This window comes from Camelus ferus, chromosome 30 (genome assembly GCF_009834535.1).
Source record: "Camelus ferus isolate YT-003-E chromosome 30, BCGSAC_Cfer_1.0, whole genome shotgun sequence".
Classification (NCBI taxonomy): Eukaryota; Metazoa; Chordata; class Mammalia; order Artiodactyla; family Camelidae; genus Camelus; species Camelus ferus.
This window is the reverse complement of record NC_045725.1, coordinates 24128475-24148939: the sequence shown is the minus strand read 5'-3', so window position 1 is coordinate 24148939 and position 20465 is coordinate 24128475. Positions and strand designations below refer to the sequence as shown.

The window sequence follows — 20465 nt, the reverse complement described above, 5'->3', positions numbered from 1 at the left end:
CCGGAAGAACAGCCATCAGGAGCCTGAAGAGGAGAGAAGGGAGTGAGACCTTAGGGTAGCAGACAAATGGGGGTCTGGTGTGACAGTAGAGGGGTGGAGACCATTTAAAGGAGGAGGAGGAAGTTGATAGAATAAACTGCTGCTCAGTGGTCCAGCCAGGTAAGAATGAAAATGTATGCGTTGCATTTTAGGAGAAGGGATGATTGTTGATTGAGTGGAGAGCTTGCCAGTCTGAAGGTAGTGGTTGGGAAGTGAAAAAATTGATTCTACAAAGTATAGAAAATTATTTGGAGAATATTGGCTGGAAAGAGATGGGAGTTGCTGAGGAGGGAAAGATGGCTTGAAGGTCCATGAAGGAGAAAGAGACAGGATGATGAATGGAGTGAAGCTCCTGAGAAGGCTGAGATGATGGGATTCAGAGTCTTGGACTAATTTTTTCTTTTAAAAAAACTGTGGTGAAATACATTTCATATAGCAATTACCATTTTAACCATTTTTATGTTCAGCTCAGTGGCAATAAATAGGCAAATAATAAGCAAAAGGCTGAGGCTGGAAAGAACTACTGAGCCCCATGTCATCCCAGAAAGATGGAGAAACTTGCTTAAGAACATACAATTGTTTGGTGGCAGGGCTGGAATTTGAATGCAGCACTCCTGACTTTTGGACCAATGCTTTTCTCCTTATACCACACGGCTGAACGGCTTGCTGGTGATAACAGCAATTTCAGGTTGAATTTGCTTCAACTTGAAGTGGCAATTCACAGCTCTTACTGCTCTTTGTGTCCTGCAGTCTCCAGCCAACTGAGCATCTCTGACACCAGCTTCTTGTCCTGGACCCTTTGCTTCAGGGAATGGGGAGCACAGTCTTGAAAGTGACCCCAGAGATCCTCCAGCTCCTTATTGAACACCTCCATCACTGGGCAGCTCATGAGCTCAAAGAAGCAGATGAACCTACATGGCCACCTTAGTAATGGCGTTACATTAGCTATCAACTAGGTTGAAATGAGAAAGTCATATACGACTTGTTTTTGGAATGTGGGGAACAGTGATAACCAGATTTGGTGATAATTAGATGGTCAGAATGAGTTTTAATCATTCATGTTGTAATGATGACCAGTTGCCAATTAAGCTTATCACTATTGGAGGCTAAGTTGCTTCTCAAGAAACATAGCTCACCCGTAACCCCTAGAGATGCTGCATGTTGAGGACCTTGCACTGACGAAGCAAAACAGGTCACTGTGTTTGTTTAATGATTTGCTATTGTTAAATGGCAACAGGTATCTTTGCTAGGATTGTGGACACAACAAAAAGATGTAAAATCAAATACAAACCTCTGAGTATTTAAGGCTAAGTCCACATTTGCCTTAATTCCTTTGAACAAATGATGATTCTCTTTAGTTTCATGTTGCCTCCTTTTCCATGTTAGCTCGTTTACATTTTCCAAGATCTTAAATCTCTAATGTATCTTCTCTAAGATCCACACCTGAGCTATTACTATTCTTTTTCTAACATTGCCTTGTAAATCGTGTAATTGAGCAAAATTTTCCAGTTTTCCCATTTAAAAAAAATTAGCAATAATTGTATTCCCTAGGAGACAGGCAGCCTGCTAGATAAGAACAAATTCAGCATTCTTTATTAGTGAGATGAGACAATTTTGTATCATTCTAGTAAATAATATGTACTGTGACTTTAAATGCTTTATTCCCAACCAGTCCCCTCTCCTCCACCAAATTATCACAAAATACTGGTTTTCCCATGGAAAATTGTCAAGATCCTGCTGCTACTGACACTGCCCCTCAAATGATAGGACAGACCACATGTTCTAATCCCATTGCTCATAAACTTGATGCTACAAATTATTTGTAAACCATAATTCATTTCTAGACGTCGTTGTCATAAAATGACTGTCATAAAGCAAGGTATATTTTCCCATGGGAACCATATTATAATTGGGGGTTACATTTCTGATCCAGAAAGCAATATCAAATAAATAATGGATATGCAAAATAGGTATCATAAAATCAAATATACAAAACTATTAACCTCTTCAATTAATTAAAGTGGTAATGCCTGTAAATCGGTCATAAATGCATGGTGTGCATTATTCAACAGGCTCTCTATGGGCTATAAAGTACACAAATAGCACATAAAAATTATGAGTGACCAAATCAGAGATGTGAGCTAAAATGGAAGGTGAAATTCACTCTAAGTCATCAATTAATACTATTTCTATGGTCCTACTAGGTTATGGAAAGAAGTTTCTCTGGGGGATATTTGTATTACAAAGTCTCCATAATGGTTTCAGAGAGAAAGTCTTGGGTTGTATGAATAGTGTTATTTGCGGTGGGGCTGGGTGGAAAGAGAACAGGACTGGGGTTCAGGCCACTTGAATTAAACTCAGTTGCTTCCTACAAGGTAGGTAATGTACAAGGTGCAGATTAAGTCTCTGCTGAGGCTTTGGGACCTCAACTTCCTTAGCTACTGAATGAGATGTTGGGGTAACAACCTCCAACTCTAAACCTCCATGATTCCGTCACCTAAAGGAGCTTTACGAGGATGATTTAGTTAGCCGGGTTTCTTGAAAAGCTGTCTAAAGTTGTTTAGCCTAGTATCTTTTATATTTTCCTGGATGAATTCATCTCTAGCAAAGAAAAGGGATTCAGAGTCCTTCCATCCATTGTTGGGGCATCTGAAAAGACGTTCATAGTCCCTCTGCGTGGGGATGGATGTGGGATGAGGCTGAGGAATGGGAGTGACATCTTAGTTTACTCAAGATGACAAGAAAGCACAATCGAACTCCCTTTTACCTTCTGCATCCTCCTGATTTAGAGCTGCATGTGCGGCTGCTTGAGATCAAACCATACAAAGATCACTGGAAAACAATAAGCCTGCTATGAACAAAATGTTTATGTTCTCCCCGGATCCATATGTTGAAGCCCTTATCCCCAGAGTGATGGTATTAGGAGGTGGGGACTTAGGAAGACGATTAGGTCATGAGGGTGGAGCCCTCGTGAGTGGGATTAGTGCTTTTATTGGAAGCGACTTGAGGGAGGTGATCTTTCTCTGCTTTCTGCCGTGTGAGGGAGGACACAGCAAAGAAATGGCCACCTGAAAACCAGGAAACAGGCCCTCACCAGACACGGGAGCTGCCTTTACCTTGATCTTGGACTTCTCAGCCTCCCAGACTATGAAAAATAATCTTCTGTTGTTTAAGCCACCAATTCTATGGTATTCTGTTACAGCAGGCTGAAGCCACTAGGGCAAAACTCTGTGAATCACTTTACCAGATACACGGTTGAACACTGTAAAAATTAATTCCACTTCATTAGAAACCTGCAAAAATTAAAGGAACATTTCCATTTCTGGCAGTATGCTGGCCTTGATAGCACACTGCTTCTACCTCTGAAACTATTTAAAAATTATCTTCAAATGCATCAGTGAGCTAGCAAGAGGGAGGAATACTCAGACACCAAAAGCTAAGGGGAAATTTTAACCTATAGAAGTAAGTGGAGCACTGAATCAACCTTTCCTTTTGAGTGAACTTGAACTTGGTTTTCAAAGCCTTGTGGGGACGGTAACATTTGACAAAGGCCAGGGTCCACCCAAGGAGCATTTAATTAGAGGTCTCATACATAAAGCTGAGACTCCAAGGCTATGTGCTGAGGACAGTGATGAATCAGAAATAAACTTACACCTGGGTTGGTGGTGGTGGTGGTGAGGGAGGGGCTATAAGTAAACTGTCTCTTTTGAATCTTGGAGTGAAAAAGGAGAACAAATTTTTCTTGAGAATTCAAAATTTTAAGCCTACCTTCACACATACTTGTTGCCAAGATTTGCAATACTTGGTAATTCCTAAAACCTAAGGCAAGAGTTAAAGTAGTCCACGATTCATCTGGCAAAAAGAGAAATCCTCTCTGGAGAAAACGGTCTTCGATGCAGGCTTCAAAGAATTCCCAAAGATAAAGTTCTAAAGAATGTGAGTACACAGTGAAAATTATAAAATTACAAGGAAACAAAGCACGGCAAATGCAAGCTAGCAGAAATAACAGATAGTAGAATGAGATACACAACCTCAGATGTTAGAAAGAACAGACACGGAAAATAAATTAGCTGAATGTTTAAAGAAATAAAGGAATGGATTGAAAATGTGTGAAAAGAGCGAGAAATTAGAAATTAAAAGTACTAGAAGAATTTAGAAATGAAAGTCCTCATAATTAAAAACACTGTAAGTTCACACCAGAGTAAATACAACTGAAGGGGAAATAATGAACTAGAAGAAAGACTCAGATAATCTAGAACGCAGCACAGAACAAAGAGACTGAAAACGTATTAATCTAGCTCCCACGTTTCTTAACTTCTTTTAACTAAGTTCTAAAATAACGACTCATTGAATTCCAAAGAGGAAGGTGAAAAATAAATGGACAGGAAATACATAAAAAGATAATGCTTGACAATTTTCCATGGTAGCTTGCTTTCAAGAGGGAGGGAGAGGGGGCGACCTAAGACGGGAGCCACAGTCTATTTGTAACCTACTTGCAGAGGTGATTGCCTGTCAGTTTTGAGGTATTCTATTCACTAGAAGAAAGTCATTAAGCCCAGTTTACTACTCAAGAGTGTGAATACTGAGGTGGAAAACATTGAGGGCTGTCTTAGAAGCTGCCTTCATTAGTCATCCATGAAATGTGAATTAAAATCAAAATGAGTTATCACTGCACATCTATTAGAATGGCTAAAATTGCAAAAAAAAAAAAAAAAAAAAAAAGATAATACCAAAGTTGACAAAAGTGTAGGACAACTGGAATTGCGGGTAGGAATGTAAAATAGTACAAGTATTTTGGAAAACAGTTTGGTGGTTCTTAAGCAGTTAAATAATTCATCTAGTCATTTCACCCCCAGGTTTGTACCCAACAGAAATGAAAACACATGTTTACACAGAGACTCATACATGAATGTTCATAGCATGTTTATAACAGCCAAAGAAACTAGGTACAATGCAATGTTGCTCAACAATTGAAGAGAGAAACAAATTGTAGCATATTCACTCCATTGAATACCAACTGGTAATAAAGTAGAGTAACTGTTGATAAATGCAGTAGCATAAATCAATCTCACAATAATTACGCCGAGTGAAAGAAGCTGGATCCAAAGGACTACTGTCCTATTCTACTCATATAAAATTCTAGAAAAAGAAAACTCATTTATGGTTATGATAAACAGATCAGTGGTTACCTGGAGACAGGGACGGAAGGAGACAGAGTGCCAAAGGGCGTGGAAAAACCTTTGGGGTGATGAAAATGTTCTGCATCTTGATTATGCATGGTGGTTTCACATCTTTAAACTCACTGAAGTGTACATTTTAAATGTGCAACTTTTTGTACTTAAATAATACCCTAAGAAAGTTGTAAACAGAAAAAAATAGAACAAAGGCCAAAAAATTTCAAGACAAAAAAGCAAAGCTGAGTTTACCACAACAATCCTTGACTAAAGAAAGTTCTAAAAGATTTACTTTGGCTAGAAGGAAAGTGGCCTTTCATGAAACATATGAGGTGCAATAAGGAATAATAAGCAATTGGTTAATAATGGATAGATCAAGCAATCATTAATCGAATGAAGGGAAAAATCATAATGTTCGATTTTGGGAATTGAAAATATAGAAGTAAAATGCTTGTCAATAGCACACAATTCAGGAGGGAGGTAATAGGCGTATGATTGTTTCAAGTTCCTCATATTACTCATTAAAGGATAATGAATAATCTAGTCTTTAGATAAATTTAGGCCCCTAAAAGAATGTAAGTATAGAACTTCCAAACCAACAGAGAGAAAAATGGCATAATTAGAGGAAGAGTAGTAAGTAAAGAAAAGCATGAAAAAGGTGGGCAAAATGAAAAGCAACTAGGAAGATGACGTGTTTGTTTTCTGCAGCTGCTGTGAGATTGCCACAGACTCCGTGGCTTCAAACAGCTCCCGTTTATTCTCTTACTGTTCTGGATCTCAGAGTCTGAAATGAGCTAATATCAAGCCGTCAGCAGGGCTGTGTTCCTTCTGGAGGCTCTGGGGGAGGATCTGTTTTCTAGCCTTTTGCAGCTACTTGAGGCTTCCCTGCTGCCTCAGGTCGTAGCCCCGTTCCTCCATCTTCAGTAAATTTGTGGCACAGTGGCAGGGTGAAGGAGGGCACTTGCCACCACACAGGGACACTCCACATCTGCTATTCTTCAGTCTCGTAAATTGCAAGTGTGAGAAAGTGTTGGATGAATGGTAAACAGAGAACCTAGGGACCTGCAGTCTGCATGGGGGTAGGAGTCCAAGAACAACAGCTGTTAGCAGCTGTGACCTTCTGAGAAGCCGGATTCCGGCCACTGGGGAAGGGGGCTCAGGGTCCTCTGGGATGCTGAGGTTGGGTGCACTATATCCACCAAGGAAGCAGGAGCTCCTTCTCTGGTACGTCCTGGGTGCCTGGGTCCTTCATTAGATGATCCAAGTGCCTCTTGTCGCATTGATGGAGGATAAAAAAGAGGAAAAGCACAAACACAATAAAATACTAGAAACATGAACGGGGACCTAACCCGAGGTGCCCCACAGATTAAAAATGTAAGAAAATACAGTAAAAATTCTACCATATTTGAAAACTTAAACAAAATGGACATATTCCTGGGAAAATACAATTTATACAGAAATAGAAAACAAGTCTGAAGGAAGCTTATCTAACATATATTTTCTCCCTATGACACACGCTAGCCTTCTTATTCTTAGAGACACGAGACAGCACTTCAGCTCTATCCTTTGGGGCAGTTTGAAGCAGTGGAATCACAAAAAGCACAAAAATGTGAAAAATGTGACACTAAATAGACCTCGAAAAGGACACGTGTTTCCAGCATGAGAGTTGCAACATGAAGGTAGAGGTTGCCTAGTTTGCCCTCAGCTGGGAACCTGCAGATGGGGAGACTCAGATTTTTTTCCACTCTGCACCTGTGCACATCTGCAAATGACTGCAGAAGTGCTGTATTGATTTTTGGCCTTATGGTTAAGTTTTAGCAAGCAGGGAAATTTGCAAATATGGAATCCATGAGCAATTAGGTTTGACTGTATTCCCTTTAAGAGCAGAGGGAAGACAATGGTGAAGGTCCTAGTTAGATGGTGAGATTAGGACAAGACACAATTTTCTTTTTATATCTTTCATATCTTTAGATGATATGATAATGTACATAGCACCCCCCAATCTATAGTAATTTTTACAGTTAATCAGAATTAGAAACATTGCCTAATACAAAATGAGTATATAAAAATTAATCTATTTGTATACATCAGCCATAAGCATTTAGAAAATGTAATTTAATAAAAGATACCAATATTACAATAACTTTGAAAATATAGAAAGTACCCAGGAAGAAAACTCTTAAAGAAAGGGCCAGGTCTTAATGGCCAAAATTATTAAACTTTATTGAAACACTTCTACAAAGATGCCAGTAAGTGAGGGATATTCTGTGTTAATAGATGGGAAGAAAATTAGCAGAGAAGTCAGTTCTTCCCAAATTTATAGCAGACAATGGAATTCCACATAAAACCAATGGATTTTGGGTTGTTTTATTTTGTTTGAATTTGATGAGCTGATTTGAAAGTTTATATCAAAGAGCAATAGACCAAGAATAGCCAAGAGACTGCTGAGGAACCAGCTGGTGCCTTGCTTTACCAGAAGCATAACAAGAATTATTACCATGATTGGCATTCTTTGGGAAGACAAATTGATCAATGGAACAGAATCAAGTGCCCAGAGACAGACCCAGATATATACAGAAACTTTAGGCACTGCTGATTAGTGGGTAAAGGACTGACTATTTTAAACAATGCCAGGGCAGCTGGTGATTCACTCAAAAAATAATGAAGCTGAGCCCTTATCACACACTACATAACAACCCATTGCGGGTGGTTTAAACACTTAACATGTGAGAGGCAAAACCATAAAACTTTTTAGAAGACAAAGTAGGAGAATATTTTTATGACCTTGGTTTGAGGAAGGATTTCTTCAACAAGATAAAGATCAAATTTTGATGAGGGTATATAAAACAACTTGAACACCTATATACTGCTTGTGGGTATGTAAATTCGTGTAACTACACTAGAGGGTAGCTGGCATTATTTAGTAAATTTTAAAATGTGCGTAGCCAATAACCTAGTCATTCCACTCCTAGGCATGTTTCCTAGAGAAACTCTAGCATGGGTGTAGCAGGAACGCATGTTACATTGGTTATAGTAGACCTGTAATAGCAAAAACTAGAGGAAACTGGCATTTCCATTGACAGTAGAACGGTTAAATAAATTGTGCCATATTCATGTAATAGAATACCATAGAGCAGGGAGAGGACATGAATTGCATTACACACAACAATTTGGATGGCATGTAATATTGAATGAAAAAAAGCAAATCTCAGAAGAATACCTGTAGCATGATTACATTTATATAAAATTTTAAGATGCTAATTTAGGTGTATTGCATAGGAATACAAATATGAAGTTAAAACTATAAACCAAAAAAGCAAGAGAGTGGTCTCCAAATTAAAAATAATTCTACCTGGGGGAGGGGCTGAGATGGGCAGGAATTTAAAGTGCTTTCCTGTAATGGTAGCCCTCTTTTTCTTAAACTGGCTTGTGGGTTATTATGTTGCTATTCTTTATACCTTACCCAAAGGCCTATTTTTTGTGTATACATGAGGCATTTAATTAAACAACTAAAAAGAAAAGAAAACAAAAAAACAGACAACAAACAACAAAAATCTTCCAAATAATTGCCTAAACAGGCAATATATTGTTAGGCCTTGACTGATAAGGAAACTGACCTACCATTTATGTATGAAGCTATTGTTGGCCTTTGATATATGTCATTTTATTAAATTCTTTCAGTGGTCCTTTGAGATATGTCTGATCATCCTATTTCATAGAAAAGAAACGTTGAAGGTTAGAGAGGTTTCAATACCTTGATTGAAATAAGTAGTAAGTGATGGAGTGGAAATTTACATCCAACTCTCTCATTATAAAATCCACAAAACTTGTGTTCTGAAATCTTGTAAAAAGCTCAATCAGGTGGAGAAAATTGAGACAGGGATTTCCTTTAGGCAGTTCTAGAACCGGGGACCTCTTTTGAATCAGCAGAGAGGCCAGGCATCGACCCTGGCCCTGCAGCCACGGCCAAGGGCAGATGCCCGAGGGAGAGAGAGAGCAGTTGTTTAGGAAAACGGAGGCCATTTTCAGTCCAAAAAAAATGTGTGCAGCCCCCAGAGGGGATAAAGTGTGGCCAAAACGAATAGAACCGAGCTTGGTCTGCAAGTGAGGGAGTGGAACCACAAAACAAGGGTCGTGTGGCACTTCCAAGGTGAGTAATGCTGTTAACGTGCTGGGAGGTGGCAGAGCCCGTCCCTGGCAAAACCCAGCGATGCTGCAAACAACAAATCCTGCCTGCTGTCCCAGGAGGCTGCTCCCCACAGATAAGGCTGCTGGTCAGGGCAGGTACCCCGTACCCCCTACTTTCAGACCCGGCCAATTAACATGACTCATGTAGAAGAAAAACCTCTTCTCAGAATTTAATCTTTCAACAGTGACCTGGGATGAAAACAATTTCGCAGAGGTGATTTAGGGCATAAGAATTCAGCAAGCAGCAGAGATTTCTGATGCGGCATGTTTACTAGAAATGTTGCAAATGCTTTTCCCATTGGGTAGGCCTTACTCTGCATGGAATATTGTCAGAAGTCTGCATTTTCCGCTTTCCTTTCCCTCTGTGGCCTGGTTTACTTCCAGTAACTGCCTCTTCTAAACTTGCTTTGCACGGAGGAGGGGAGGTGAGACATTTCCCTGAATCACGGCCTTAACACACTTAGGTTTTGAAATGAGACTTGTGAAATATTCAGCGTCAGTTAAATCTTCCTGCATTATCTGGATGGTGAAACCTCAAGTTCTGTGGTGAGTCGAACTCCTGGACTCTCATTTCTCCTGTCTCCTGAAATTGCCTTCAAAGTAGAAGAGCCACTTCATCCCCCAGATTTGAGGTGGCAGCTCGGTGGTGTTCGTAGTTTTTCAGTCTGGGAGTCTCACTCCCCAAGTTCTGCTGACTTGCCAAAATCCATTTAAAACTTGCTTCCCCCGCCATCATCCCCGCAATAAAAAGCCCAGCTTCACTTTACTTCACACCATATAATTGAACTTTCTGGATGAGAAGTTGCACCTCAGACATTTAGCCATGGTTTTCACAGTCAATAAATGAATAAATTAAAGAGCTCCTGACAGCTGCGGTTTCTGAGTTGAAGAATCATTTTGCCTCAGTCATCTGACTTCATTTCCCACCCTTCCCTTTAAGGCGGAGGTGAATTTGGTGGGTGGATACAGTTTCTGTTTTTTTCCGATTAGAATGTAAAAACTAATATTTATAGTTAATCAGCCACAAATAATTTCCTCATAGTAGCAGTTTCCATACTTAGAGAAAGTCCAGTGGAGCTGTGAGGGTTTCTTGTGCCCAGCTTCTGAATTTTTTTTTTTTTTTTTTTGGTGGTAAAATAGACATAACAAAATTTACCATGTCCACCATTTAAAATGAAATTCTGTGGCATTAAGTATATTTACAATATTTTGCAACCATCACCAGTATCTATTTCTAGAACTTTTTCATCATTCCATACAGAAACTTTGTACCCATTAAGCAATAACTTTCCATTCCCCCTTCTTCTCAGTCCGTGGCAACCACCATTCTATTTCTGTCTCTACGAACTTGACTATTCTAGGTACCTCATATAAGTGTAAATTATATTAAATATAACCCTTCTGTGTCTGGCTTATTTCACTTAGCATGTTTTCAGAGTTCGTCCATGTTGCAGTGTGTATCAGAACTCACTCCTTTTTATGGATAAATGTATTCCACTGTGCATATATACCGCATTTTATTTATCTATTCATCTGTTGATGGACACGTTATTTACAAGAGCCAAAAGATCCACTTCTTGGCTCTTGTAAATAATGCTGCTATGAATGTTGGTGCACAGGAATCTGTTTGAGTCCCTGCTTTCAATGCTTTTAGGCACATGCTTAGGATTAGAATTGCTGGATCATATGGTGATCCTATGTTTAACTTTTTGAGGAACCAGCCCCTTATCTTTAAAGGTAAGGAAGCAAAGGATCAAAAAGGACCAATTGTTTTTCAAGGCCATACTTACTAAGAATGTTTGATTATTATACGCTTTTTTTCATATGCTTCTTCCCACCTTCAAGTGTATCTCATGACCTTCTAGAGGGCAGGAAGCTCAGTTCATATTTATATTCCCAGTGATTAGCTGTGCCTGGTACATGATCAACTTTCAGAAAATATAATAGGTGTTTATACAACAACATTTTTTAATGGAACTCCTTCAAAGACTCAGAGCAAAGTAATAGATGGCAAGTGCCCTCAGGTTCCAAAGTACGGTGTAAGACCATGTATGCAAATGAGGTTTCTATAAGCCTATCTTGTGGCCTTCGGCATATAAAAGGACTGCGGTTGAAGATGTCAAGAGAATTTCCTTGGATGTGGTTGGTGATGTGTTATGGCATTTTCCCCTTCACCAGGGTGTCACTACTGGGAGGAGGCTGGGCTTCTGCTGATGGCAAGGTAAAGATACACTGTAGACCAAATGTAGGCCACTTGGAAATGGCATCCTGCCAGCAAGAAGCTGGAAGTGCACTTTTAGATGCAGAAGCTGATGAGAATGTCCTAAGAAGACAGCTGGAGGAAAGCGCTCACCTTTCAGTCAAGAGAGCTGCAAATGGACATTTCTAGTAGGTGCCCCATGAGAGAGTCAGCAGGGGAATTGCCCATATGCACAGAACATGTTAGTAGATCTTGACAGGAGCAGCTAAGTAAGCTCTTTTCAAAGCTTCTTTTTCTCCCCAGTAACTTGCCCCTGAATCCCACCTTCAGGCTACCATCCTGAAGGATGCAGAAATCTAGGCTGCCTGGCTAGGGGAGATTTGAGGAAAGGCAGAGAAACCAGTACGTAGTCAACCCTGCCAACCCTTTATCCTGGAGGCTCCCAGCCAGAGACATAGCCAATTTGCAGGGGCAGGAATGTTCAATGAAGTTTGTAGTTTCATTTGTTAAACTGACGAGGAAATTTTAGTTACTCAGTGGAGGCTATCCTTGATTCTAAAAGTGACTGGCAAACTTTTTCTTATCAAAGGTTGCCTGACAAAGACCTGGGATCTCGCCAAGAGTTCATCCAAGAGCGTGTGGGCAGGAGCAGCTCAAACACGCAGTGAGGAGAAAGAATAGAGTTGTTTTCTGCTTCTGTCTCATCAAGTTTCTCTTTCTCAAAGCTCAATTTAAAGTGCATTAGAACAGGTTCTTGTTTTGAGAAAATGATCCATCATATGATAAGCTTAGTCAGGCTAACATAAATGTTAAAATTATTTGCTTCTGATTGTAACTTAATTGACTGGATGTGGCAACACTGCATATTTTATGAAAGAATGCTTTTGACTCTCTAGCAGCCAATATCTAGTTTAGTAATAGTGTTTCAGTTTCCTTGTGGGAAATTATTTCTCCTCCATTTAATAAAGTTCAGTGAGACTGTTACTCAAGATGTTCAGTCTTCCCCTGGCCAAGGGATGGGATAGTGGCCCCAGCCACCTTGGAATTTAAATTTTGAGCAGAATGAGAAAAAAGACATAGTTAAAAGAGGTAGCACTCTGGTGAGATTATAATAGTGATCTAAACTCTCTGACCCACCACCCTCTAGATCCACATTTCTAGACTTGATTATTCCAGTATCTGAACCACCAGATATACTGCCAATACATTGCAATAATTATAGTCTCTATTACTTTTAACCAAAGGAACCTGATTTGTGCTGATTGGAAGTTGGTATACATTTATTTGTGTCACTGATTAACACAGAAAAACAAAATAAGTTTTTGACAAACTTATGGTTGCTAGGGTGGGAAAGGGGTGGGAAGGGATAAATCAGGAGTTGGAGATTTGCAGGTACTAACTACATGTATAAAATAGATAAACAACGAGTTTTTATTGCATAGCACAGGGAACTATATTCAATATCTTGTAGTAACCTATAATGGAAAAGAATATGAAAATGAGTATATGTATGTATATGTGTGGCAAAAACATTTTGCTGTACACCACAAATGACACAACATTATAAACTGAATATATCTCAACATAAAAATAAGCTTTCATTTAACATTTGCAGTTTGGCTTTCAGAATGGAGGATGAATGGGGATGAATGCTATAGAAGGTAAATGGGGTCATGGTGGGCACTGCGTAGAGAAACAATGATTAATAGGACAGGCATGTCCCTGGTCACATGAGGCTCACAGCGTAATGGGGCATGCACAGTCATAAACAGCACGTGTTTCACAACTATGATGGGGAAACAAACAGGTGCTATAAGAACACATTGAAAGACAGGGAGGGATTTCTGGAGCAGAGGGGACTGTAGGGTAAGAAGTAGGAGTCACTGGCAAAGTGAAGAGGGAATGCTGGTAGGAGTTGGGATGGACAGGACATCATTTTACAGGTAGAGAGAAAGAAGTCCAGAGTCTGGTAGAGCACAGAATGCCTGGTACCTTCAAAGACCTGAAGGAAGATCTCTGTTTCTCGGTTTTGGAAACTCATAAACCAAGACATTGACTGTGGACATTTCCTGAGAGGTTGGTGGAAGGGAAACGCCTTAAACCTCAGAGAATGACTCTCTCTTTTGTGCAGGGAACTTTAGAAGCCTGGGCCAGCTAGTGAGAGTAAGGAAATAGTCCTTTGTGAGTTGGGTTGGAGGGAACACTTCAAAGACCCACAGTCACTGCCTTTTTAACCTACACTTAAAAATGGTTCTGCCAGGCTGAGTACCACCAGAAGCAGAAACTGCAATTCCCCCTAGAGTAGTAGATCCAGCCATTTTGTTTTAATTCAGTAAGTTTGGACCAGAGTAGAATAGTAATTTAGGTTCAGGAGGTGATGAAGCAGGCAGTCAGTTCTACAGATAGAAAATGGCAGATCTGGGACCACGTGACACCGTCTGGTGACTTTGCTCACTGCCCGGCCCAGTGGGGGTGAGGGGTAGGACACCTAACAGGAACGAACAAATGACATCATGGTTCCCAAATTTCTTGTCTCCGCAGATCCCTTTGAAAACCCAGAGTTGAAAAATTCGAGGTGGGAACTGCTGAACAAGGTATGTTTATAAATACTGATTTATTTGGGGGGAATGCCATGTAGAACTAGTCAAATGGATCATCTTAATGTTTTGAGACAAACAGACCAGTTTCCACAAATACTGAGCACTGCCCCATGACCAGCATTGTGTTGCTACTCGAGGGGATCTGAAAAATAAATAAGACATTTATCGTGACCTTCAGAAGCTTATCTCACAGAAGGGCACTTGAGAACATTGCTAGATCTCATTCACTCTTTCGGACAAATTACTGTATAATGGTCTAGGGCTGTCTGTAAGTAAGAACACATTGTCAGCCTGTGTTATAATAAATGGAATAAGTGAATTGTTGACGGTATGGCATAAACCTGATATACCATTATAATAGGAATTCAAGAGGAAAAAAAACCCTAATATTTATGGGCCATGGGCTTGATAAGCCTCATTTCATTTAATTCTCCCTGCAGCCTTGCAAAGTATACATGAATGGCCCCATTTTACAGAAATAGCAACTGAGGCAAAATTAGGGAAATTGCCTCCAGTCACTCAATCAGTAATATCAGGGCTGAGTGAGGAACCGTTGTCTCTGGTCTCCAGTGTCCATGCATTTCCCACAAGACCACGCTGCTCTTACTGCTTCCAGCAAAAGGGTTCTCCCACGATCTCATCAGCTGCTTGCTGTACTTCCCCAGTGTTTCTACAGACCACTGAGATTATTTAAATCAGTGATAAGTGTATCGATGAGAGAGGCTTCTGGTGCATATTCTTCTGTTTGCCTATCCTAGATGAGACTGGATAGATTTTGATCTGAATTATTGCAGGAGAGTTGGGGCTGCTGTGTGCCCATGAGTCTTTTGCTGTGATGAATCACCACTCTGTGACCCTAAAAAGTCAAAGTTGACAATAATCATTTATTGTAACCAAGAAGGAAAAAACCTAATACTGGGTGAATGATAACTATGGCTCTGAATAGGTATTTAGATGATATATACTCTACTGCAGTGACCCCTAGTTTTTAACACTTCTGGGCCACCCGTCTTCCCAGTCATCCCAAGTGTGTTACAGAATCTGACAGCTGTCAGCCCTATAGCAGTAGGAAGTTGCTAGAATATAGCATATATCCAATAGGGTTGTTGTTTTTGTTTTTTTTTTTAAATTGAGTGCCTGAGTGCCCTAAACTATGCTAGTGACTTCCTTTGACCCTTAACCTTTACAGAATCCCCAGGTGGTCGTTATTATCCTAATTTTCAGGTGAGGAAATGAGGTTTAAATAGATGAAGAAACTTCTCCGCATTTTCACAGGTAGCAAATGGCAGATCTGGGATTCCACGTCACTGTCCGGGGATTCACTTGCTGCTCTCCTTAAAAAGAGGGTGAAAAGAAACATTGAGGTCTAGAATGCCCAGGGAACTGGTTATCAACGGGCGAGTCCTGAAAAGATAGTTGTTGTGGACTGAACGTGTCTCCCCCAAATTTATATGTTGAAATCCTATCCCCTCAATGTGATAGTTTGAGGGGCTGGGCCTTTGGGAGGCGATTACATCATGAGGGTGCAATTTTCATGAAGGAGATTAGTTTCCTTATAAAAGAGACCCCGACAGCTCCTTGCTTTCTGTCATGAGAGGACACAGCGAGACGTGGCTGTCTATGAACTGGAAACAGGTCCTCACCAGACACCCAACGTGCTGGCTCTTTGATCTTGGATTTCTCAGCCTCCAGAACTGTGAGAAGGAAATGTTTGTTGTTTAAGCCACCTGGCATGAATGGACTAACACAATGGTGGACTCAGTTGTAAATGTTAGTTAAACATAAATATGTTTTTCTGTCACTTAATGCCCTGTCCTGAGCAGACCTCTGAGCTCCTTTCCTACAGGGGCTGGTCACCTCTGATATAATCATGTGTCCCCACTACTGCTTCCCTCAGCCCCTTTCAGAGTCCTCTCTTCCCATTTGTCAGATGGCTCTTTGCATCCTCAGAAGGGGTGCTCCCATGGAAACTTCCAGGGTCTTCCTTACTTGGAGCAATTATTTAAATTTTCCTTTCATTCTCCCTGCACCTACTAGATGTTTAGGTCCTCAAGAAACTCAAGGTCAAGTGGAGTGTCGGACGTCTAGACAATTGATTGTAATGTGCCTCACAAAGGTAGATTCAGTCACAGATTTAGTACCTTATTAAGAACCATTGAACATTGATGGAATCTCTAGTGATTATATTATTTATGATTGGTGGAATCGCTAGTGAAAATTAATATTATTTTATTATTTATAGAGGGTCATGTCCTATAACCATAAAAAGCGTTATTTTTAGCATCCTCAATTGCCTCTTGGCTGGTCAGGAAAAAAATCTTTTTCTGAAATTCGTTTATCACAAGTTACTTACTGCTTTCTATTTCCAACGATGAATCATCTTTATATGACATTTCATGTTCTCAAATAGCCTCTGGTGGCAATGGGACTGGCCTGTCCTTTCCTGGTGCTGTGAGGAGCTTGGTGGGGTATCATTTTTGGTGTTTTAGTAAGAAGATTCAGGAGGAATAATGCCACGTATAGATAAGCTTGAGTTTTGTTTATAGCTTTGCCTAAGATTGAAATGTAATCTCCAGTGCTTTAAGCAGTATAACAAGCATCTTTGGATTCCTGGACATTTTCACAGATAGAATTTGGGAAACTCATCTGGCCTGTAGTGGATTTGTGCCAGATAGTGAAACAGAGCACAGGGTTTGGGAGGAAGTCAGCCACAAGCAAATCTTTTCACTTTCCCCTGCAGTGTTCTGAGCTGTGGGGTCTTGCTTCATTAGAAGCACACAGCTTCTAATGAATGGATGTTAATAAGAGAATTTAGCGGTTATTGGTCAAATCATCTCTATGCCCTATTTATCTAAATATTGAGGCTGTTTTGTAGAAAAGCCAGAACCTGCAACTGTATTTGCTGAGCAAATTTCACAGCCAGGCTATGCATACCAGGAGTCAGTGGAGAACACCAGGTTATTTTCTCCTTTCCAGAAGAGGGGAGAAGAAATAAGAATATGGCCTGCCAGCAGAAATGTGGTTAGGTGACGTAGAGGCAACAGATTTTTGCCATTCTTTATTGCTGATTTCTGGAAACAGCCAGTCTCTGAGGAACAGAAGGCGCAGGGCCCAGAGGTACTGATCAGGGAGAGCAGGTTGTGCCTCAGTTTCTCTAGGTGTCAGACAGCTGCTGGAGCTGGCATGCTTTCTTCCTTGCACTCTTTCTTATCAGGATTCATGATTAATGATACAATTCCTGGAAAGTTCTTAAAGCTTCTCAGGAGAAGGATCACATTTAAATGAATTACAACAAATGGTCCAGATCCTTCCAATGTCTGGATCCCTTCTCTTTGACATGAGCTCTTTTAAGAGCTATATAAACTCTTGCATAGCATGAAGATACTTTCAGGACATTTCAGTAAATCATGGAATGCACTCATTTATTCATTCATTCAGTCGTCAGTGAGCATTGCTTGAATACCCATTGCGTGCCAGACACTATGCTGGCTAACATATAGGGGTTAGTAAGAGCTCTAACAGGGTTCCTGGGATCACAAGCTGTCCTTGTGGTAGAGTGTTTTGGCATGAAACGTTGCGTTTATTCTCACAACAACGTGAGGAAGTGAATATCATTGTTAGCTCTATTTTACTGATAAGGACTCTGAGGTCACGTGCTGTGCCCTAGGACCTCTATGTAAAACCTACCCCCTCCAAATTTCATCCTATTTCCAATATGGCATGTTGTATTTTCACTTTATATGAACTTTGGTTACTAGATTTTAATCAAAATAGACCAACCAAAGTCGATAAAAAAGTTAGACCCTTGGCACTGCAGGATTTAACTTTCTTAGCTTTGACTATTTGCTAGACTATTCTTGGACACCCTTAGCAAATGACATGGAAGAACCATGACTTAGGGATTTAAGATGCTGAGACATGATCTGAATCTCTTACCCTAGGAGGCCAGGGTGTGGGGCCAGTCCCTTATGTTCAGAGTGTCTTGCCAAGCATCCACATCTCAATGTGACTCTATTTCTTTATGTTTTCATTTATGTGTTTTATAGGGAAAATGCAACAGTGGTCTGCCAATTAGCAATAGTATTTATGAATTTTGGAACTCAAGAAAGAGTCTCAGGAATTGTCCATGGTGAATGTTAATATAAAATTTACAAACGTGTAAACGAACAGCTTCAGTCTGGGGACTTGGAGTTGGAATCTGATCTCCTCATGGGCCACGTCTTCTCAGCCATTTGACTTGCCAGAGCCTCTCCTACTGCTCTCTCTCCTCACCTTAGGAACAGGGCACAAGGCTCTGGCTTGTGTCACCTTTGATGGGAACTTTCGCAGTCATACCCTGTTGTGCAAAACCTTCAAAGAGGTTCCTCTGGGCCCTGGAGGTGTCCACAGCTCCCAGTATTACCTCTACCTTAGTCAGAATGGTTAGCTGGAGCACTGTCCATTCAGGCTGCCATAACAAAATACCGCAGACTGGATAGCTTATACACAGCGGCAATGTATTTCTCAGAGTTCTGGAAACTGGAAGCCCAAGAGCAAGGTGCCAACATGGTGTGTTCTGGTGACAGCATTCTGGTGACAGCCCTCTTCATGGTTCATAGCCAGCACCTTTTCCCTGTGTCCTCCCAGGGTCCATGGAAGGGACTAGAAACCTCTCTTGTATAAAGGCACTAAGCCCACTCATGAGGCTCCGCCCTCTTTTCATGACCTCCATCATCTTTGGGGGTTAGGTTTCAACATATAAATTTGGAGGACACAAATATTCAGACCATAGCAGGTGGGCACTGCAGGGAATAGGGAGTTTTAGGCAGCCTTGGAGGTTTGCGATAATTTTCTGTACTTACCTGTCTGTGATGAGATTAGTAGGATGAGCAGGTCTTTCTCAGATCTGTGGCATTCACATCTCCTTTGTGCTCTTTATTGCTGATAGGAGGCTAACAAGAGTATGATCTCTGACCCTAGAGGCCTCATTAAACATTTCATTTCCATAAAATACCCCATTTGGAAGAATTTTGATGGGAATGAAGTGCTCCAAATAATGGATTTCAAAAAGTCTCTTCATTTGGAATAGACATTAGTAAAATGAAACTCTGTAGCAGTTAAAGTCTATTTTAGAAGAGTAGGAAAAAAAAAAAAAAGGAAAATGGGATTTACAGCCACCCAGCTCCAGAATCACAAAGCAGAGTGTAACATAGTGGATGTGAAGCAGAGAAGCAATAGCTTAAAGACCAACACAATCACTGTGTCCAAAAACTATTCCAGTGAGTGGAGCTCATGGCCATTGTGATGCAACAGCACCATATGCTGTGCTACAAGGAGTAGTTTTGGGGAAAAAAAAATCTCATTTTTACCATTAATCACCTATGATTTCAAGCATCAAATCAAGATGCTGTGAAAATATCCTTTCTGACCACAGGCGAATTTTCTTATAACTATAGAGTTTAATTTAACTAAATGTATACCTGTGACCCTCCTTGGCTGCAAATAAAGGTAGCACTTAGATTTATTTCTCTTAAAACCACCTGCTTTGGCCTTCCTTCTTATTACGTGTAAGAATTTGGAAATGTTTTTCAGAGGTCAAGAGCAAATGTGTGTCATATCCTGGAAACAAATTGAAGGTTGAATAACTTCTGTTCAGCTCCCTCTTTGTCCAAGAGAAGGAAGACCAAAGTTGACCTAGCCGAGATGAAATTAAGGAGAGACAAAACAAACCACATCTTATTTTGTACGGCACCGGCCTCACCGTCAGTACATGATAGAGTTTCAGTGCTGGGCCTGAGCGTTATCAAATATTGTTTAAGAGCAAAGAAAAACGCTGCTCCTGCAAATGTGAATGTCTAAATACTAAATCAAAGCTTTCTGCAATCTTGCGGAAATGCATAATGAGATTTCCCAACTGTCAATCATTGTAATTCTGACAGCCGCATTAAGATTCTGGCTTAATGTGTACTTCTCAATAACTTGGGCCCCCGAGCAGGTGTTGTCCTCTTTAAAAGACAACTTTCAGACTATCAACCAATTTCTTCCCATCTGCATAGGAGGAGGCAACCCTCGGTGGTCAGGCATGAGTGAGACCACATAGGAATGGGGGCAGATACAGTACTGAAATTTTTTCTTCTCTACCTCTACCCATTGTTCAAAAGAATGATGATTTCCTACTGCAATTCGTCTTAAAGAGGGACAATTCAGTGCAAGACTGTCTAATCAGGAAAGGAAAAGTGTTTGAACTTGGGAGTTCTACTGTAATTCCAGTAGAAAGATCTCCAG

At 40.4% G+C, this 20465-nt stretch overlaps 1 long non-coding RNA gene across 2 annotated transcripts in view; it reads left to right on the top strand.

Annotated features, from left to right (window-relative positions):
* Positions 1-13451: 13451 nt before the first annotated feature.
* LOC106729356 overlaps positions 13452-20465 on the top strand; it is a 173884-nt gene continuing 166870 nt past the window's right edge. For both annotated transcript variants that reach the window (XR_004316198.1, XR_004316199.1), the window contains exons 1-2: positions 13452-13677; positions 14143-14195. This is a non-coding gene — a long non-coding RNA (uncharacterized LOC106729356). The remainder of the gene's footprint in view (positions 13678-14142; positions 14196-20465) is intronic.